The 11209-nt window shown below is 34.8% G+C and overlaps 1 long non-coding RNA gene across 2 annotated transcripts; it reads left to right on the plus strand.

Annotated features, from left to right (window-relative positions):
• The first annotated feature begins 4218 nt into the window (after window positions 1–4218).
• Window positions 4219–10576, plus strand: LOC128075977 (uncharacterized). 2 transcript variants are annotated; one of them, XR_008204180.1, is made up of 4 exons: window positions 4219–4345; window positions 8648–8718; window positions 9364–9418; window positions 9896–10576. It is a non-coding gene; the product is annotated as an uncharacterized LOC128075977 (long non-coding RNA). The 2 variants fall into 2 exon arrangements; XR_008204179.1 differs by having other exon boundaries at window positions 8648–9418.
• The last annotated feature ends 633 nt before the right edge of the window (window positions 10577–11209 follow it).

The raw sequence follows: 11209 nt of genomic DNA on the forward strand, positions 1-11209 counted from the left end.
GAAAGATCTTGACCGCATTAACTTTTTCTCTCAGTGAGCATTCCTTTCAAGTATTGAACTTCTGAGAGTATTGATTGTCTCTGTCAGATCACTCCATGCCTTACTGTTCTTAAAAATTCTCAATAAGTTAAAAAGAAGTGAAACTCAAATTACAGATCATTTGTAAGCATACTGGAATCTATATCCTATTTTGCAATGTGGTATATATTGGTTTTGCCTTTGTGAGCTTTGATTTTTTTTCAGCCATCCATGAATCCCTGTGGTTTACTTTCTCATCACATTTTTTTATAACATAAAAATTCAGGAGAATGGTCAAAAGAAACCAGCATACTTTTGCATAGTCTCTTCTGTGGTTCACTTTAGTGCTGTTTCTGAAATCCGTGCTTGCAGAAGTTTGCTGAGGAAGGGAATATTTGCATTGGTGCTGCTATTAAGTTGTGATTTAGAAGATAATGTTTATTGCTGGGACTGTTAGTGTATTTCGTAAGATCATCCAGCCAACCATTAAGCTAGGTATAATGAAGTGTTAATGTTCTCAGTTTTTGTTTATGTAAGTTAAATTCAATAAGAACAATGTGCTTATTGGAATTGTAGTGATCGCATAAATCTCTAAGGCTCTGATGTATATCTGTGGAAATGTCAAAGGTTCAACTCATCTCTTGTTGCACTGAGGTTATGTTTTCACAGAGCTTGGATAGATGGCCTAAATAAAGATGTCTGGAGTTAGATTTACTTTTGATTGATGATGGAGGAAACACTTTTCTGATTAGGAAACCTCTGTCTCTTTTCTGAAGATCTCTGATACTGATGTTTTATATGGAAAGAAGGAAAAATAAAGGACCATGCTCCTTTCCTCATTTTTTCCCATAACTCATAGCATGTGTTTAATTAAACCAAATTTCCATTTAAAGACTTTTTTGTTTGAAAAAATGAAAAAAGAAAATAACCGAAACAACAGTCAAGGAAAGAACTCATCAGTTCTGTGCTACATCATTAACAGTATGTTTCCTTTTTTTTTTTTCTCCCCAGCTATGTAAGCTGACCTCATTTACTTCACAATTGTAATAAACAATTATTTCTTGGAGATGGTGCAAATTACATTCAGAGCACTTTCCCACTAAGAAACAGTAGGAGATGACGTTAACTTTGTCTGTGCTAAATGATAGTAGTGCAGTGATCTATATGTAAGAATTGTAAGTTTTCTATGGACAGCAAAGCGGAGACGAAAATAGCCTGGAAAGCAACTTCTGGTCCTTCTGCCATATAACTGATGCACTCTCAAAATTTATACTAACCAGTATCAGAGTATCAGCAATTTCTTAAAAATATGATTTTTTTTTTTTTTAAAGTCATACTTAATATGCACATCATGTTACTAAGACCCAACATTTCTGTCATACCATACAATTATTTGGCTACTACTGTTTTTTTTTTTTTCTGTGAGCGAATTTTGTTTCTCTGTTGCTTTATTTGACATTCAAGCCTCTAATCATATACATTGGAGAACATTCAGGTCAGAATGTTAGGGAATTTTGTGCAATGCAGCATCTTGAAATAGCTATTTTGACTTGGATATGCTGTCCTGTTTCCCTATGCAAGTGCTCTTTAGAATAGATTCTGTGCTGTTTCCCCTGTACAAGTGCTCTTTTTTCTCTCCATGTTACCAAAGATATGCTGACGTCACTTTTGTGGCACATTTTGGACATCCATCCAGACTTGCATGGCCAGTCATTACAAAACAAGTGTCCCATGTAATATGGAACATCAACTGCTTTAGAGTCACTTAAGTTCAGAAGTGTTCTTGTGCTGGTTTTCATTTCAGCTACATCCATAAGGGCATTGGCCATCAGGACTAGGGAGCTAAATATGTCCCATCTCACTGCTGCTCATCTGATTAGCTTTAGGGACTGGGGAAGTTTTACCTTATTGTCCTGGTGAACTACCAGAGCCATCTGAGCTTTTTGTCATTTCCTTATTGATTCCCAGTTGTCGATTTACGTCAGCCATTAAAAATAGCTTTTTAATCTTCTTTCTGTCTCTTGAAACTAGAGAAATCGTTAATTATTTTCTCAGTTAGAACAGGAAGAATAGTTTAATTGCTTAATGATTGAGAAATAATAAGTTAATAAAACACACATAACAGAGAAACACAGCAAGGTTCACTGGTTCTCTTTAATTGTCAAATTTTCCTGTTCAGTCTGTATAATCTTGCAAATGCTGCACCACATTGCAGCTGAGTTTCCATGGTACTCCACAGCCTAAATAATAGGGGAAAAAAGAGAGATTTAAAAAGGGAATTGCTTTTTACCAGTTAATGAAAAACAGATCTGAGTAGGTAGTCTTTACTTATGGTAAAGTCGAATAGAAAATAATGCTTAAGACTTGTAAGCAGGTCTCAGTAAGACCTGCATTCTTACTCAGTATTGCTAATGTCCCTGGAAAATTGTTTCATTGAGCCAACTTTAGGGAATGCTACTCCTATCAAGCTCTCAAAACGCATCTCACATTGGAGGGAGGAGAAAGTGATGAAGTATACATGAATAGTGGACGTGATTAATGAAACAAGTGTATGTGAGAGAGATAGAGATGTATATGTAAAGGTTCTAGCCCATACAATTCTTGGAAGAAAACTTTTAAAATTAATCTTTAAAGGATCAAACAGAGCAAAGAAAGTAGCTTGCTTGGTACTCCAATTAAAAAAAAAAGAAGAAAAAAATAAAGTAGCATCTCATTATACAGTAAGCTTTGATTCATTATTTATTTTAATACAATTGTAGCACTGGGGTTTACAGTACCAACTAGAAACTTTGTAAACTACTTTTGCCACAGTAGTGACAACAGAATTTGTTCATTACATTCCTTTTCTTCCTTTCACTCTCCCTCCTTTTCTTCTCTTCACCAAAGTGCAGAAGCAGTGGGCAGAGAAAAAAGCAAAGCATTTCATTTTTGTTTGTGAAGATTTAAGTTGATACAAAAGTAGACCGAACTCTATTAATTTTTAAGGGATAGAAATTTACCCACGAGTCTGGAAATTACCTGTTTCTAGAAGAAACACATTCATCTTGGATGGCTATTTACAAGAAAGTGGTAATCAATTTTGCAGCAACATGCTAGGCCATTTTTAATTTCTTTCAAGTTAAATGAATCTGCCATATAGAATACTAGAATGTTTCTGAAAGCTGTAATTGTCAATTCTGTGCTTTATAAAGGAAAACTATAATAATTGCTAAATCAGTTTATGTGGAACACAAAATCAAATTCTTAGTGGCTTCTGTGTAAACTTGAACAGCTCTGTGAGTACCATTTAAATTGCTCTGGATTAACATTGTTATAACTGGAAGCAAAGTTTTCCAAGAATCTTTTTCGAAGCATCCAGATTCTTGATTTTGACTGAAAATAATATACAAAGTTGTCTGTTTCTTTAAGACAGATAAAAAGCAAGGATTTAACTTTTCCCATAAACTCTGTCGTAATCCTGACATGATGTGTCAGGAATGAGAACGTAAAATTCTGGCTCTGCTAAAAGATCCACCAACTCTCTTACTGGTATTGCTTATGCCAGAATTTCATCTAGGACAGTGAACTTGGTTAATTTGAAAGGTTTCCTGAAAGGCTTCCACTGCCATTAACATACAACCTTTTTTTTTTTTTTTTTCTTCTTTTTTACACCCCCCCCCCTCCCCCTAAAAGCTTTCTTTTTCTAGGTAAAACAAGAGCTCTCTTGTTTTTCTCGGTTGGTAGTACACCACTGAGTATGGTCTAAGACTTATTGCTTTATGATATGAAGTTCTATTAAATATCAGGTTATGTAAATAAAAGCTTATTTCATTAAAAAAAAAATCTACATTTACAAGACTTTCTATATAATAGTCATTTCAAAGACCATCTTATATCTTATATTACATACAAACCATTGAGCATAAAGACTTTGCTCCTTTTTTGTTTTGCTTTGTTTTAGACAGCGGCCGTCCTTCACTTCCTCTATTTGAATAAATTGCAAAGAATAATTCTTCATAACTGAATGGGAGAGAGGAGAATGATTCAAGAGATAACATTCTTACAGTGCGTAGGTGTTAATTACAACTGTGTTGCACTTCTACTTTTAAGTATACTTTGATAAGAACTGGAAATGTTTTTTTTCTTTGCTATTTTATACTTTGAAGACCACGTGTAGTTTATCTTGCTGCTAGGGTATACATTTTTTTCTTCTCAGAGAGAGGAGCACAACATAGGAAGAGATGACAGCCAGGTGTCATATCAGCCTCTGAGCCTGGAGTAGCACATGATGTTAACTGCCATTTATCTCCTTTCATCCCTCTGTTGTCTGGGAAATCCTGCTAATAAGGTAATTCGGTTGTTTATCTCTTGATATATATAAATACAGCACTTGTTACAAGGAGAGCTGATTTCAGTCAGTGTCTTAACTTTCCAAAAAATGTTCCCTATCCTGCAATAAAAACTTTGTTTCAAATCTTGACAAAAGGTTCACGGATCCCCAGAGCACTACGAATTGTGGTCATAAAAAAGTCCATATTTAGACTCAATTTGAGCAAGATTTTTCTTTGTGTCTGACAGCATCGTAAAGAATCTAATCAGCCCTGACTGATATGCTGCTGATCACTTGCAAGAGTATTTATTTATACTTTTCTCTCCTGTGAGAATTATGTTCTTCAAAACTTAATAAAATGTACTGCATGTTTGTAGTGAGACTGATTACATCTGAAATCAAAGGATACAATCATATACCTATAAACAGTAAACACTTCTTGTTTGCATTGAACATTGAGATATTCCATAGTAGAATATATATTGTAAAATATATAAATCTATATCCATTTATGTCTTCTACTGAAGTATGGTATCTGAAAAGCAAATACTCTGATGCCTATTATTCCTGTGAACAAGTAGTTTTCTTGCAGGATGTAGCAGGTACAAGCTATGTTTTCTTCACTACTGCATCTCAAATATCTGTGACCATCTGAGTGATGAATTTTAGAACATGAAAAGAAATTTTATTGGTGAAGTGCAAGAAGAATGATAATAGGACATGTAAGAGAAGTCAGAATGACTTGCTATATTTCACTATGAATTCTTCCCTAAATTCTTCCCTAAAGATGTGTGAAACTGAACGTACTGTTGGAGTCCTGAAGATAAAGCTTATTGAAGTTAATGGAGATATCTTGGTTGATTTCATTGTATCAAGATAATTGAGGTGGTTTTGATCTACTGCAGACTTCTGCACTTAGAACCTTTTCACTCTTCTTTTTTTTTTTTTTCTTTTTCCCATCTTATCGAATTTAGAGTGCTTCCATTATACCAACAAAGGTGGCAGTAGCATCTAATAACCTGAAAGTCTGAGAGGAGGAACAATAATTTTCCAAAAATTCAGGTGAACGTTGTTCAATTATACTTTTTCAAAGTTTGGAAACATGCTTCTCATGGTTGCTGATACTTTTTTACAGTTCTGTATGAAGTTAGTAAAACTGAAGTCTTCTCACAAAATCAAACAGGCAAGTTATATATTGCTGTTCTCCTGTGGAAGTGCTTCCCTCTTCAACAGAGAACAGTGCATATCTTTTAACAGCTGCGTACTGTGGAATATCAATCATTAAGCCATATGTTCTATACACTAGTGGCACAGTGCATCTGTTATTTTTCCAAAAAGTAAACAGGCAGACAGAGTGCACAGGCTTGGGGGTTACATTTTAATGCATGGTTGTCCAACCTTTTGACTTTCCTGGGTTGCATTGAGTGAAGAGGAATTGCCTTGGGCTGCATCTACAAAGGTTGCTCTGAAAATAATGTCTCCTAATTGTTTCCATGGATACTACAATCAATACAAACAGCACATTAGCAGTGTTTAATAGAGAAAATTCTCAGCTACAAAACATTCTTTTCCAGCAGAGTCACCATCATTAGTTATAGGTTTTCACCACTGATGAGCAAGAGCCTGCCTGCTGCATCCATAAAAATCTCTCTGGTAAGAGGGGGCTTCTGAAAGTCTGGTAAAGAGGCATGATCCAATTTTTGATTACAACTCTATATGTTCCATTTGAAAATCCACAAGTAATTTATTTATGTCAACTGAAAATGGAGTCACAAATAAACCAAAGAATCTGATTTTTTTGGGCAATCTTGAAACTCATTCGCAAATTCTTTTATCAAAAATGAAAACAATGCTGCATGTTTTTCACTGTTCACAGGGCTGTGTTTAGGCAGTGTTTCAAAATCCATACGTTTATTTGCTATAACTTGAATTAGTGCTGCACTGCACCCTCACGGTGCTCAGTTTTCAACCTGGAGGGTATTAATAGCACACCAATGTGACACTTTGCTAGTGGTGCCAGGCCGTGTGTTGGATGTGGCTGATTCAACATTATCTCAAGGCTGATTTTGCCTTTACCCTGTCTTTGTTACCTAGTAACTTGGGTGAGAATTACCTAGTTGAATTTTTTAAGAAAATTTGTTACATTTCCATTTTAAATTGGGAAGCTGATTATGTTGGTGTTATGGGAACAGCAAAAAATGAAGTATCCATTTAACAACCCTCAAAGGAAACAACTGTCTCTAACCAGATATCTGTGTTTAAATGTGGACTGACATTTTTCTTTTTAAGAGAGGCAGATGTTTCACATCGTATCCCATCAAGAATCTTTTTAGTCCAATCCTTTCTCCTTCCTTTTCTTAGCCAAGAACGTATCCTGGTCATAAAATGTTAGACCTTTGCTCAAGGCTGACTCATGAGTTTGCACTACTAGAGCATATTTCTTCTTGAGTAATAGGAAGATAATATTTTCTGTTGAAGTGTTTAATTTATGCTTAAATGTGCATTATTGATGCAAATTGTTAGCTGAAGAGAACTGTTCTGTGGATGGTTTCCTGCATTTGAGGACTGATGAAATATGTCTCTTTTGAGCATTAGAGTATTCAAACAAAATGGAATACTTTAATAGAAATGATAGCACAACACTGTAGAAGCAGTTATAAAATTGTGCTTTGTTTTTGGGAGGGATATCTGATCAATCTTGTCAGAGTATTTCAGAATATCTGCTATGTTGGTGAAATATTCTTCGTGCTGTAAAAAGGTTGATGTTTAGAGAATTTATAAGCAATATAATATGTAATTTATAAAACTTATAAGCAAAATAATATGTAGCCTCTTGTGGAAATCAACAGCCAACATTTCCTTTCTTATTAATTACTAGATAGTGCTAATGAGCAACCACCCATTCTGGTAGAAAATGTTCTACCAGTGGGATTAAATGTTGAAAGAACCTGTAGTTAACAATAAAAAATTACTGAGAGAAAGCAGTGAGAAAGCCAAATCCTGACTCATTTTTGTCTTGATAATGGCTGATCATTTGAAAAGTGTGCACAACTCCCTTGTAATGTGCAACCTGAGCAAAATGAGTAGGATATTTGCTTTTCATCAGCTACTATATTGCCCTGGTAGCAGGGTATCAGTAGAACTCCCACAACATTCACACCTACCTGCTCAGGCACTGTGTAATTCATGGTATTAGTAAAACTGTATTTAAAACTAAAGGTAAGAGTTTTGAGTTGATAGAGGCTATAAAGCTATGTACTAATTTATATTTAGATAATCAACATCCTATGTGATACTTGCTAACATTTGGCTAACGTACAATGTTACTAGAACGTAGTAACATGGCAGTTTGTGATTAAATGTCCATGGTATTCATAAAAGGTTTCCTTCACTGTTTCAGAAATGCATCTTGTTCTGAAGAAATACAGAGGATAATATGAGTCCAGAAACTATAGTCATGTTTTCGGTCTTTATTTTGCATATAAGGCAAGATGTTTGCAAGTTTTCTGTAATGAGAGGGAAGGTGAAGTTGAAGCTGTGAACAGGGCAATATGAGAATTGCCAAAGGAATGAATGATAAAGAAACAGATGTAGAGAGAAATAGTCTTTCATATTCTCTGGACATCATTTGCTTAATCATCACTATTGCTGTCTGGTGACTACTGAAGGCATTTTATTTTATACCATCTGCCCTAGAGGGAGGAAGTAAAGCCTGAGGTATCACTGCTGATAATCTAATCATATTTTAATAACGTCTTGTTGTTGGTGTTGTTTTTGCTGTTTATGTTTCTTTGGTAGTGATTGGTTGCTTTAATGTGCTGTTCACTTTTCTTTTTTAAAAGAAGGTCCATTTTTTGTCCTTAAGATAACTTATGTAATGGAGTTCAAAAAAATTTTTTTAATGAATATTTTATGAATGAATGAAATTTTACAAGAATTTTTATCTTTCTGCAAGATCACCTTAGTCTTTAGTTATTACTGCGTAAAAATGCAGAAGAAAAAGGATATATTTTTTTTTCACTTCCTCAAAAAGAAGGCTTTACCAGCAGCCTGATATGAAACATGCTGATATCTGTGGCTATCTTTCCATTCATCTCAAGCAACCTTTGCTCTTGGTTCTAAGATGCAGAACTTTGTACCTTGAAGAGTCACAGTGGTGTAATCAGAAGACACTTGTAATTATAATATTTCTATAAATCCGTAAAGTTTAAATAGGTCTGCTATTTGGCAAGGTAGTTGGAAAAAACATGGGCTATCGGGAGAAATGAACTAGATAGTAAGAGTCCACTGCTGTATTTTTTGTTTTGTTTTGTTTCTTAGGTGCCATCTACATGTGTTGTCCTACCTTTATCTCAGTTCAGTACTTAAGAATACCTGCAGAGTGCGACTCAGTACTACTTGTCCATTAGGAGCAATTTATGCAGGACAGCTAAGGCTTCTTTGCATGATTTTGCTTTGCCAGATTACTCATAGCAGAGGTGATAATTGTAATTGAGACTTTAGTATCTTTTGTCATGGTAATTACATACTGCATTTTTTAAAAGAATTTAGGAATGCATGCAACAAAATGTAGATCAGAAGCTTTGCCACAAAGGATAAGGCAAGGGAAATGAATTAAATTAACTTTTTATTGGGTTGTCTTGAATAATCTGTTAAATAATACAATACAGGTATGCTTTAAAGGAACAAAGAGAGTGGGAAAGCATATCTCTTCAGCTTTACTTTGTGGAAATCCAATTCGTGTTTGCTTAGATTTACTGTAAGAGAAGACGACCTTGAAAATTAGGCAGTGTTTGTTCGAGTAGTCCTATTTAATTCATACATGATAGATTGAGAGAAGTGTTGCACCTCCTTGATTTATAGACTTTTTCTTATATCCTTATTACCTCTGAAGAGGAAAGATTTAGGCTGTGAATAGAGAATATATAGATGGATAACAAGTGCAAACTTGAAAACTTACACAAAACTGCAGAAACTCTCACTTTTTAGTCAAGATTTTTAGTTCCATTTCAGACACTGCATCCTGTTCTCCTTAGGGTTTGGGTAGGTGATGTTCACTGAAGAACTGAACAGACAAAATGCTTACGCAAGGTAAGGATGTGACAAATCTTGCTATAATTTATTTATATCATGTGATATTTACATTTTTACACCTCATTGCTTTGTATGTGACTCTCCAATACTCTATTTGCATAATAGAGGTGTAGCAAAGCAGTCATAGAGCTCTCATCTTAATGAAATCCCTTGGCCACCACTAGGACTGCAACAGACCAACTTCAGAGGAAAGAATAGGAACAGCTGTGTTTTCCTACTGTTTTCCACTTGCAGCAGCAGAACTGGTTTGTAGATACAGATAAGCAAGAACAATCCCTGGGGCCTAGAGAACAGGGTGCATGCCTAACCTGTCTTTATTTCTGCTGAGCACAGCAGGTGACTATAAGTACCAGGGAACCGTAGTGTGTAAAATTAAGCACTTTACTAACTATTCAGAGTGGATCAAACACAGCCAAGTGAGTACTGCAGCCAAGATTTATTTCTTCCTCTCTATATTCTGGGCTATTTCATCAGACACTTAGTGAAATGTGGGCTCTATAAGACATTCAACATACCATCAAACCACTGTTATGAGAAATGCCTGTTTTGAGAAACAACAATTTTCCAACAGATGCAAATCAGAAAAGATAGCAACAAACAAGAGTAATGTTGGTTTTGTAACCAAATGGTATATATTATTTGCAAAATTATTTTGTCCCCTTTTTTTGCATTGTATAATTTGCATGTCATCTTCTTCTCCCCGCTTATATCCTCTCCAATATGTATTAATTTGTGTAAGAAATAAGTTGTTGTTGTATTAGGAAATTCTTAACAATAAAACCTTGTTCTAATGAACAGTTTTTATTATTAGATAGCATGAGGCTTTGTTAAGGAAGCCAATGTCTGGTAGGAAGCTTTGAAAGCTGAGAGAATTATATGCAGAAAATTAAAGGAACATCCAAGAACTCATTCTTTTCCCACCTTTTCCAAAAAATAGCAGAGTAAATCATAAGATCTGAGTGTTCTTATTCTCAGCTTTTCTGGAACTAGACTCTAAATTTTTATTCCTCAAACTTTAAATAAACTCAGTTATATACCTCTTATATAGTAATCTATTTTTCCATAATGATTTTGAATTAAGTGAAGTGTGCCATTGCTTTGGCCTCTGTGGCAACATCAAAGACTGTTCCTTCTAAGTAAATTTTCTACCTGCCAGACTCAGTAAAGAAAAATAAATCTCACATTGTTCAGTGGAAACACTGATGTGTTTTATGTGTTTCATAATGCTGCATTTGTTCTAATGTTCCAAAGTTATAGTCTGCAGCACTGGGATATGAATGTGGGCAGCAGTGAATACATTTTCTTGATTATGATCTTAAGTCTTAGGGAAGGAAGCTGAAATTGTTTCCGTGTCCAATAAAAGCAAAGTGGAAGTATATGGTCCAGTAACTGACAGGCCACAGAAAGTTAGATTATAAATAGAAAAGTTATAATTATCCCAAATGCAAATATGGAGTCATCAATCAAGTATGAGATTTTCCTTTTGAAAAAGAAGGTAACTTCAGAATCTACTGTACATTGTATTACATCTAAATACATCTTGATCTGTGTGAGTGGGGAATTAACCTTCACAGTGACCTACAAAGATATTTTGAGCTTATTAAGCCTAATACATAAATCAAAGTTATAGTTGTGTTGCATTAGCAAGAGAAAAAGCATAGTTAATGGAAATAAGTATATTTACAAGATGAACAACAAATGCCAACCAGCTCCTCTATGGAGGGATTAATCTGTCTTTCCCTTTACATTCCATTTTGGTCTAGAAAAGGAAGTGGCAATTCTGCAATG

Source organism: Tympanuchus pallidicinctus, unplaced genomic scaffold (assembly GCF_026119805.1).
Source record: "Tympanuchus pallidicinctus isolate F22 unplaced genomic scaffold, pur_lepc_1.0 scaffold13, whole genome shotgun sequence".
Classification (NCBI taxonomy): Eukaryota; Metazoa; Chordata; class Aves; order Galliformes; family Phasianidae; genus Tympanuchus; species Tympanuchus pallidicinctus.